Source organism: Gymnoscopelus braueri, assembly GCF_963280865.1.
Source record: "Gymnoscopelus braueri genome assembly, chromosome: 5".
NCBI lineage: Eukaryota > Metazoa > Chordata > Actinopteri > Myctophiformes > Myctophidae > Gymnoscopelus > Gymnoscopelus braueri.
In genome coordinates, this window is record NC_137606.1 from 25,515,049 (window position 1) to 25,525,214 (window position 10,166).

Below are 10,166 nucleotides of genomic sequence, written 5' to 3' on the forward strand. Positions count from 1 at the left end.
TGCCAACTAAAAAAGAAGTGGGTTAGTGGATATAGGGCTTCATGTACAACACTCTTGAGGGTCTTACTTCTGTCTTACATTTACATTGTGCTTTGCATTATATTGACTTTTCCAGACAAGTGGGTACGCCGTATACCTAAATGTTCCTTACACAACGCCAGGTTCCAGGGCCTTTTCTGATATTTACATTGTGCTTTGCATTGCGTTGACCTTTCCAAACAAAGGAAAAATTGTGCCATATAGTATTTCATGAAAGTGTGTCATACATGAAAGTGACTAAAGATTGAGAAAAAAACACTAACATGAAATACATCGAGAATTGATTAATCAAGATAAGTTGGTTAACTTTTCTTAATATTTAATATTCAAATTCAAAATTGCACCTTACTTAAGAATCTGGGTTACACATGACTTTAAAGACCTCTTTAAATCAAATTCTCACCGACTGTTAGTCTGCTTGAAACAGGATTTGGAATGTTGGAACTTGTTACCTTTTTTCAGCTAAGGCATTTGATATGCCCCGTCCTCTTTTTATTTATTTTTTAGATTCTTCTAAAATCACAACCACCAAGTTGTGATTCTAGAGGGGCTATTGGCATAATCTATTCTTTATCAAATTCACATAATTTGGAACCCCTGACATCATTAAAGAGTCAATGGGAGGGAGATTTGGGGACACAGTTTCCTGATGAATTTGGCAAACCATGTTTTTTTTTAATAGAGAGAATGAATGTTGCTGATGTTCTGTATCATAATTTAACCCCATTTAATTGTGTATATATATATATATATATAGATGATTTACTTGCCTATTACCTAAAAACCTATTTCGTTTTTTCTTTCTGTGCATGATATTTTAAATTGTGTTTATAATGGTACAATAATATAACAAGGTTGTGTCTCTGTCTGAGTGGGATCTTTGGATGGGTGATATATTGTTTATTGTCTCATTGCTTTGTGTTTAATAAAACAAGTACCAATAAAAATACTTTGAGCAACTTGCATCTCGTATCTATCCATGTGTGTGTGTGCACGCACGCGTGAACACGCATAATGTGCAATAGAGCATCAGCACTGCATCAGTGTAAGTGTGTAATACACTGTGCATTGGTCCTTCAGCATGCCTTGTGTCCAAGAAAAGAGTCATTTGTATTTCCATATTCAACAAAACAATGACCTGTGAAAAAACAAAACAAAGTGGGTTGCAAATGTAGTCCATCAAAACAATCTTTAACACAGAACAAGGACACTAGCTATTTGTTTATGTTGATGTTTTGCATTGAGTTGATTTCATACATTGATAAATTACCTATTAGTAGGTCATTGCTTCAGTGTCTACATGTAGTGTAAATTTAGCAAACTGAACTGTTTCAGTGATTGCTCCAAACGTTTGGTTATACTAAGTTTAAACCGTAAATTCACTAACAAGGACTGCAGACAAGATGCATTTATTGTTGAGATGAGTTATTGTGAAACAAAATGAAAGTGTATGACTTTTATTGCTTGTAATTCTTCCACTTGCCAAATGTGTTTTGGTGCATATTCAGTGAGCATGTCAACAACATGAGAAGAAGCTAAGCCATTCATATATAAACAATCAATACTTTTCAATCAATTGTTTGTTTCACTGGGAGCCAGTGAAGAAAAGCTAAAGTAGGACTGATGTTCTTTATAGTTAATACTCTGGCAGCATTCTGAACAAGCTATAGTTACAGTATAAGTAACACCTGCTTTGATAGTCCAGCGAAAAGTCTTATTTTTTTATTATGTGCTTCTGAAAGTTAAGATTGGCATCCAAAATCACACCCAGATTTTTTGCATGTTTTACTGACTGGTGCCTCAAATCCGTATTATGGGTTTTATTATTGTATTAATATATAACTGATTATTATAACTTTTATACTCTCTCACTGTATCTAAACCTCCTCTTTGGCCTTCCTCTTCTCCAGGTAAGAGGAGAATAGGAAGGCCAAAGAGAAAGTTGATGGATGCGGTGAGAGAGGACATGCAGGTGGCAGGAGTTACCGAGGCAGAAAACAGAACAGGGATACAGATGATCCGCTGTGGCTACCCCGATGGGAATTAGCCAAAATAATGTATTGAAATGAAGAATGGTTTTACAACAAATTCATGACTTTTTATATCACAAGGCAGGCTCACTGACAGGACGTAAGGCTTGCCCGAGCAAGTGCCCACGGCGTAAATAAGAATACACCTAGCTCAGCTTCAGGATGTAAGGTGAGGCGAAAGTTTCATGTAGAAAAAACCTGTCAGAACATACATCCATGATCAGAACTGACAACACAAGGTTTGTAATTTACCAATGAACAGTGGTGGACAGTAGTAAATGTACTTGAGTACAGATTCTGAGGATCTGTTTTTTACTTTGAGTATTAGATTTTTTTGATACGTATTACTCTTACTTGAGTACATTTCCAAGACAAATATTTTACTTTTACTCGAGTATATTTCTAGGAAGGCTATAAAGTTCTGAGTGCTTTTAAGCCCACTCCACATCCACAACAATGTTTCGCCATGCATGTTGCAAGGAGTTGCAACATGCAACTACTTGCAACTACTTGCAACCATTAACCCCAATGGCAGTTGCAAGGAGTTGCAACATGCAACTACTTGCAACTTCTTGCAACCATTAACCCCAATGGCAGTTGCAAGGAGTTGCATCGGTGTGGTTGACCTTAAAACAGTTTTGTTGCAAGGAGTTGCGACTAGTTGCATTGGTGCGGTTTGGCCTTTAGGTTGGCTGTTTTTTTTCTTCCCTAAAATGCAATTGGCCAAACTTCTGCTCTCACACTAGCCGTGTTTCTGGCTTCCCCCTCCGCTCGCCTCTTTGTTACATCTTGTATGGGTGTATGGGAGAAAAAAATATTTAGTTCTGGTTCCTCAGTCATTTCTATGTTTTTATAGGTGTTTCTGAAGGCTTTGTATAACATCTACAAGCAAGCACATCAGTGCATGCAGTGCAGGTGGTTTCAGAGGGTTACAGTACTTCTCTGAAACAAGAGTTACAAGGTCCTATAAATTCATTGTGAAAATATTACAGCAATTCATTGATATCAAAATTAAGAAATGTACTTCTACTTTGACTTTTACTTGTACTTTAAGTATTTTTCAAAGCATGTACTTTGGAATACTTAAGTATATTTAAAAACAATTACTTTTTTTACTCTTACTTGAGTAACATTTTGACTGAGCTACTTTTACTTAATAGTGGAGTGAATTTGACCAAGGAGAATCTGTACTCTTACTCAAGTACTGGTGTCGAGTACTTCGTCCACCTCTGCCAATGAAAACATATTTGGATTGACCAGTCAAAGCTTACTTGTATTGACACGACTATTTGTGTATTGTCTCGGCACAGAGACAGCAGAGATTGAGGTATTCATCTTCCATTCTGCCAGCGTGCACTGATGGGAACTTGATCCTAATATCATCATCTGATGGAACTACTGAAATGGAAACCATCAGGTGAGGTCAGTGGAATGGATGAAATCAATTGTTGTAGGATAAACTAACTTAGGTAGGTTAGTGTTCTAGTCTAGCTTAAAGGTTTGATGACATTCATTTTCACTTTTTTTATGTTTTATGTTTTTTTTGGGGTTTTATGACCTCAATTACACCCAAAAAATCTGAACTTTGAACATTCAGTGGATTTTCTGTGGTCTGGGGTTTTCTGAATAATTAGGCTGAAAAGTAATCTGAGCTTGGCCCTTCGACAGTGAGGTCGATTAATCCCGCCCACTCTCCTCCTCGCCCCTCCCCTCCCCTATCCTTTCCTTTGGGGGGGGCGGAGCAGAGGCGATGATTGACAGGCAAAATTCCTCACCAGCGACACCCGCAGGCAAAGATTTCTTTTTTCATTGCAGTTGAAAAGGCTTTAGAAATGTGAGACAAAAACACCTACAGTGAATCACTGGAGTGGAATTTTCAGTTAAAACTTTTTGTACACGTTTGAAGGACCAGGACAAAGACTCTGAATGTGGTGTAAACATGAATGTCATGATACCTTTAAGCGGTGTTGCACACTCATGGTTCTGACACAGAATGCGAAGGCAAAGAGGAGGGAGAGGTGTTTTAGGTGTGTGTATAGAATGCGGAAGTGCTGTAGCGTGATTGAGAGGCTTGGTCATGCTCTTGAAACTCTGCATACAGTAGCTATATTGGTGAAAATTGTTGTTCCTGTTGTTTTAGGAAACAATTAGTGTGGAGAATAGTAGAATTTTCAAAGCCTGCTAGTAATATTGCATTGAAGCCTTGTAATATTTTCACTAAATTGTTGATTGAGTGACTGGTGGTAAACATACCTGTATGACAAACACTACACATGTACTGTTTTCCATCAAATAACATTTCTGGTCCAGATCCAAGCAATATATCTATGGAAATCTTGTGTTGTCCTCAGAACACATAATGTCATAATAGGACAAAAGGGAATACAAGCAAATGAGGGCCAAGTAAGTCCCATCAGTGGAAAGAACTGTGTAACGTTTGTTTGGTCACTGGGATTGTATGCCATGGCAGTGGTTAGACAACTTTGCATGTACGCACGAACACACAAACACGCACGCACGCACGCACGCACGCACGCACGCACGCACGCACGCACGCACGCACACACACACACGCACACGCACACGCACACACACACACACACAGCCTTAAAAAATCAACTACAGTAGCATGCACTTTCTTTGTGCCAGAGGATGGTGACCTTAATATACTGTAGGTTCGTGAGAAACCTCCGTGAGAAATATACATGATACATGTCCTTTCCATCAACCACAACCACAGCTGGTATATATGACACTTGTCTCTCTTATTTTGGGGTTAGCTGCAGCCACTGCGCGGCTGAACACCGGAAAAGAGGAAGTGAAGGAACTAGGGCAAGCCACCACTTTCTGAGGCGAAAGTTTCATGTAGAAAAAACCTGTCAGAACATACATCCATGATCAGAACTGACAACACAAGGTTTGTAATTTACCAATGAACAGTGGTGGACAGTAGTAAATGTACTTGAGTACAGATTCTGAGGATCTGTTTTTTACTTTGAGTATTAGATTTTTTTGATACGTATTACTCTTACTTGAGTACATTTCCAAGACAAATATTTTACTTTTACTCGAGTATATTTCTAGGAAGGCTATAAAGTTCTGAGTGCTTTTAAGCCCACTCCACATCCACAACAATGTTTCGCCATGCATGTTGCAAGGAGTTGCAACATGCAACTACTTGCAACTACTTGCAACCATTAACCCCAATGGCAGTTGCAAGGAGTTGCAACATGCAACTACTTGCAACTTCTTGCAACCATTAACCCCAATGGCAGTTGCAAGGAGTTGCATCGGTGTGGTTGACCTTAAAACAGTTTTGTTGCAAGGAGTTGCGACTAGTTGCATTGGTGCGGTTTGGCCTTTAGGTTGGCTGTTTTTTTTCTTCCCTAAAATGCAATTGGCCAAACTTCTGCTCTCACACTAGCCGTGTTTCTGGCTTCCCCCTCCGCTCGCCTCTTTGTTACATCTTGTATGGGTGTATGGGAGAAAAAAATATTTAGTTCTGGTTCCTCAGTCATTTCTATGTTTTTATAGGTGTTTCTGAAGGCTTTGTATAACATCTACAAGCAAGCACATCAGTGCATGCAGTGCAGGTGGTTTCAGAGGGTTACAGTACTTCTCTGAAACAAGAGTTACAAGGTCCTATAAATTCATTGTGAAAATATTACAGCAATTCATTGATATCAAAATTAAGAAATGTACTTCTACTTTGACTTTTACTTGTACTTTAAGTATTTTTCAAAGCATGTACTTTGGAATACTTAAGTATATTTAAAAACAATTACTTTTTTTACTCTTACTTGAGTAACATTTTGACTGAGCTACTTTTACTTAATAGTGGAGTGAATTTGACCAAGGAGAATCTGTACTCTTACTCAAGTACTGGTGTCGAGTACTTCGTCCACCTCTGCCAATGAAAACATATTTGGATTGACCAGTCAAAGCTTACTTGTATTGACACGACTATTTGTGTATTGTCTCGGCACAGAGACAGCAGAGATTGAGGTATTCATCTTCCATTCTGCCAGCGTGCACTGATGGGAACTTGATCCTAATATCATCATCTGATGGAACTACTGAAATGGAAACCATCAGGTGAGGTCAGTGGAATGGATGAAATCAATTGTTGTAGGATAAACTAACTTAGGTAGGTTAGTGTTCTAGTCTAGCTTAAAGGTTTGATGACATTCATTTTCACTTTTTTTATGTTTTATGTTTTTTTTGGGGTTTTATGACCTCAATTACACCCAAAAAATCTGAACTTTGAACATTCAGTGGATTTTCTGTGGTCTGGGGTTTTCTGAATAATTAGGCTGAAAAGTAATCTGAGCTTGGCCCTTCGACAGTGAGGTCGATTAATCCCGCCCACTCTCCTCCTCGCCCCTCCCCTCCCCTATCCTTTCCTTTGGGGGGGGCGGAGCAGAGGCGATGATTGACAGGCAAAATTCCTCACCAGCGACACCCGCAGGCAAAGATTTCTTTTTTCATTGCAGTTGAAAAGGCTTTAGAAATGTGAGACAAAAACACCTACAGTGAATCACTGGAGTGGAATTTTCAGTTAAAACTTTTTGTACACGTTTGAAGGACCAGGACAAAGACTCTGAATGTGGTGTAAACATGAATGTCATGATACCTTTAAGCGGTGTTGCACACTCATGGTTCTGACACAGAATGCGAAGGCAAAGAGGAGGGAGAGGTGTTTTAGGTGTGTGTATAGAATGCGGAAGTGCTGTAGCGTGATTGAGAGGCTTGGTCATGCTCTTGAAACTCTGCATACAGTAGCTATATTGGTGAAAATTGTTGTTCCTGTTGTTTTAGGAAACAATTAGTGTGGAGAATAGTAGAATTTTCAAAGCCTGCTAGTAATATTGCATTGAAGCCTTGTAATATTTTCACTAAATTGTTGATTGAGTGACTGGTGGTAAACATACCTGTATGACAAACACTACACATGTACTGTTTTCCATCAAATAACATTTCTGGTCCAGATCCAAGCAATATATCTATGGAAATCTTGTGTTGTCCTCAGAACACATAATGTCATAATAGGACAAAAGGGAATACAAGCAAATGAGGGCCAAGTAAGTCCCATCAGTGGAAAGAACTGTGTAACGTTTGTTTGGTCACTGGGATTGTATGCCATGGCAGTGGTTAGACAACTTTGCATGTACGCACGAACACACAAACACGCACGCACGCACGCACGCACGCACGCACGCACGCACGCACGCACGCACGCACGCACACACACACACACGCACACGCACACGCACACACACACACACACACAGCCTTAAAAAATCAACTACAGTAGCATGCACTTTCTTTGTGCCAGAGGATGGTGACCTTAATATACTGTAGGTTCGTGAGAAACCTCCGTGAGAAATATACATGATACATGTCCTTTCCATCAACCACAACCACAGCTGGTATATATGACACTTGTCTCTCTTATTTTGGGGTTAGCTGCAGCCACTGCGCGGCTGAACACCGGAAAAGAGGAAGTGAAGGAACTAGGGCAAGCCACCACTTTCTGAGGCGAAAGTTTCATGTAGAAAAAACCTGTCAGAACATACATCCATGATCAGAACTGACAACACAAGGTTTGTAATTTACCAATGAACAGTGGTGGACAGTAGTAAATGTACTTGAGTACAGATTCTGAGGATCTGTTTTTTACTTTGAGTATTAGATTTTTTTGATACGTATTACTCTTACTTGAGTACATTTCCAAGACAAATATTTTACTTTTACTCGAGTATATTTCTAGGAAGGCTATAAAGTTCTGAGTGCTTTTAAGCCCACTCCACATCCACAACAATGTTTCGCCATGCATGTTGCAAGGAGTTGCAACATGCAACTACTTGCAACTACTTGCAACCATTAACCCCAATGGCAGTTGCAAGGAGTTGCAACATGCAACTACTTGCAACTTCTTGCAACCATTAACCCCAATGGCAGTTGCAAGGAGTTGCATCGGTGTGGTTGACCTTAAAACAGTTTTGTTGCAAGGAGTTGCGACTAGTTGCATTGGTGCGGTTTGGCCTTTAGGTTGGCTGTTTTTTTTCTTCCCTAAAATGCAATTGGCCAAACTTCTGCTCTCACACTAGCCGTGTTTCTGGCTTCCCCCTCCGCTCGCCTCTTTGTTACATCTTGTATGGGTGTATGGGAGAAAAAAATATTTAGTTCTGGTTCCTCAGTCATTTCTATGTTTTTATAGGTGTTTCTGAAGGCTTTGTATAACATCTACAAGCAAGCACATCAGTGCATGCAGTGCAGGTGGTTTCAGAGGGTTACAGTACTTCTCTGAAACAAGAGTTACAAGGTCCTATAAATTCATTGTGAAAATATTACAGCAATTCATTGATATCAAAATTAAGAAATGTACTTCTACTTTGACTTTTACTTGTACTTTAAGTATTTTTCAAAGCATGTACTTTGGAATACTTAAGTATATTTAAAAACAATTACTTTTTTTACTCTTACTTGAGTAACATTTTGACTGAGCTACTTTTACTTAATAGTGGAGTGAATTTGACCAAGGAGAATCTGTACTCTTACTCAAGTACTGGTGTCGAGTACTTCGTCCACCTCTGCCAATGAAAACATATTTGGATTGACCAGTCAAAGCTTACTTGTATTGACACGACTATTTGTGTATTGTCTCGGCACAGAGACAGCAGAGATTGAGGTATTCATCTTCCATTCTGCCAGCGTGCACTGATGGGAACTTGATCCTAATATCATCATCTGATGGAACTACTGAAATGGAAACCATCAGGTGAGGTCAGTGGAATGGATGAAATCAATTGTTGTAGGATAAACTAACTTAGGTAGGTTAGTGTTCTAGTCTAGCTTAAAGGTTTGATGACATTCATTTTCACTTTTTTTATGTTTTATGTTTTTTTTGGGGTTTTATGACCTCAATTACACCCAAAAAATCTGAACTTTGAACATTCAGTGGATTTTCTGTGGTCTGGGGTTTTCTGAATAATTAGGCTGAAAAGTAATCTGAGCTTGGCCCTTCGACAGTGAGGTCGATTAATCCCGCCCACTCTCCTCCTCGCCCCTCCCCTCCCCTATCCTTTCCTTTGGGGGGGGCGGAGCAGAGGCGATGATTGACAGGCAAAATTCCTCACCAGCGACACCCGCAGGCAAAGATTTCTTTTTTCATTGCAGTTGAAAAGGCTTTAGAAATGTGAGACAAAAACACCTACAGTGAATCACTGGAGTGGAATTTTCAGTTAAAACTTTTTGTACACGTTTGAAGGACCAGGACAAAGACTCTGAATGTGGTGTAAACATGAATGTCATGATACCTTTAAGCGGTGTTGCACACTCATGGTTCTGACACAGAATGCGAAGGCAAAGAGGAGGGAGAGGTGTTTTAGGTGTGTGTATAGAATGCGGAAGTGCTGTAGCGTGATTGAGAGGCTTGGTCATGCTCTTGAAACTCTGCATACAGTAGCTATATTGGTGAAAATTGTTGTTCCTGTTGTTTTAGGAAACAATTAGTGTGGAGAATAGTAGAATTTTCAAAGCCTGCTAGTAATATTGCATTGAAGCCTTGTAATATTTTCACTAAATTGTTGATTGAGTGACTGGTGGTAAACATACCTGTATGACAAACACTACACATGTACTGTTTTCCATCAAATAACATTTCTGGTCCAGATCCAAGCAATATATCTATGGAAATCTTGTGTTGTCCTCAGAACACATAATGTCATAATAGGACAAAAGGGAATACAAGCAAATGAGGGCCAAGTAAGTCCCATCAGTGGAAAGAACTGTGTAACGTTTGTTTGGTCACTGGGATTGTATGCCATGGCAGTGGTTAGACAACTTTGCATGTACGCACGAACACACAAACACGCACGCACGCACGCACGCACGCACGCACGCACGCACGCACGCACGCACGCACGCACGCACGCACACGCACACGCACACGCACACACACACACACACACAGCCTTAAAAAATCAACTACAGTAGCATGCACTTTCTTTGTGCCAGAGGATGGTGACCTTAATATACTGTAGGTTCGTGAGAAACCTCCGTGAGAAATATACATGATACATGTCCTTTCCATCA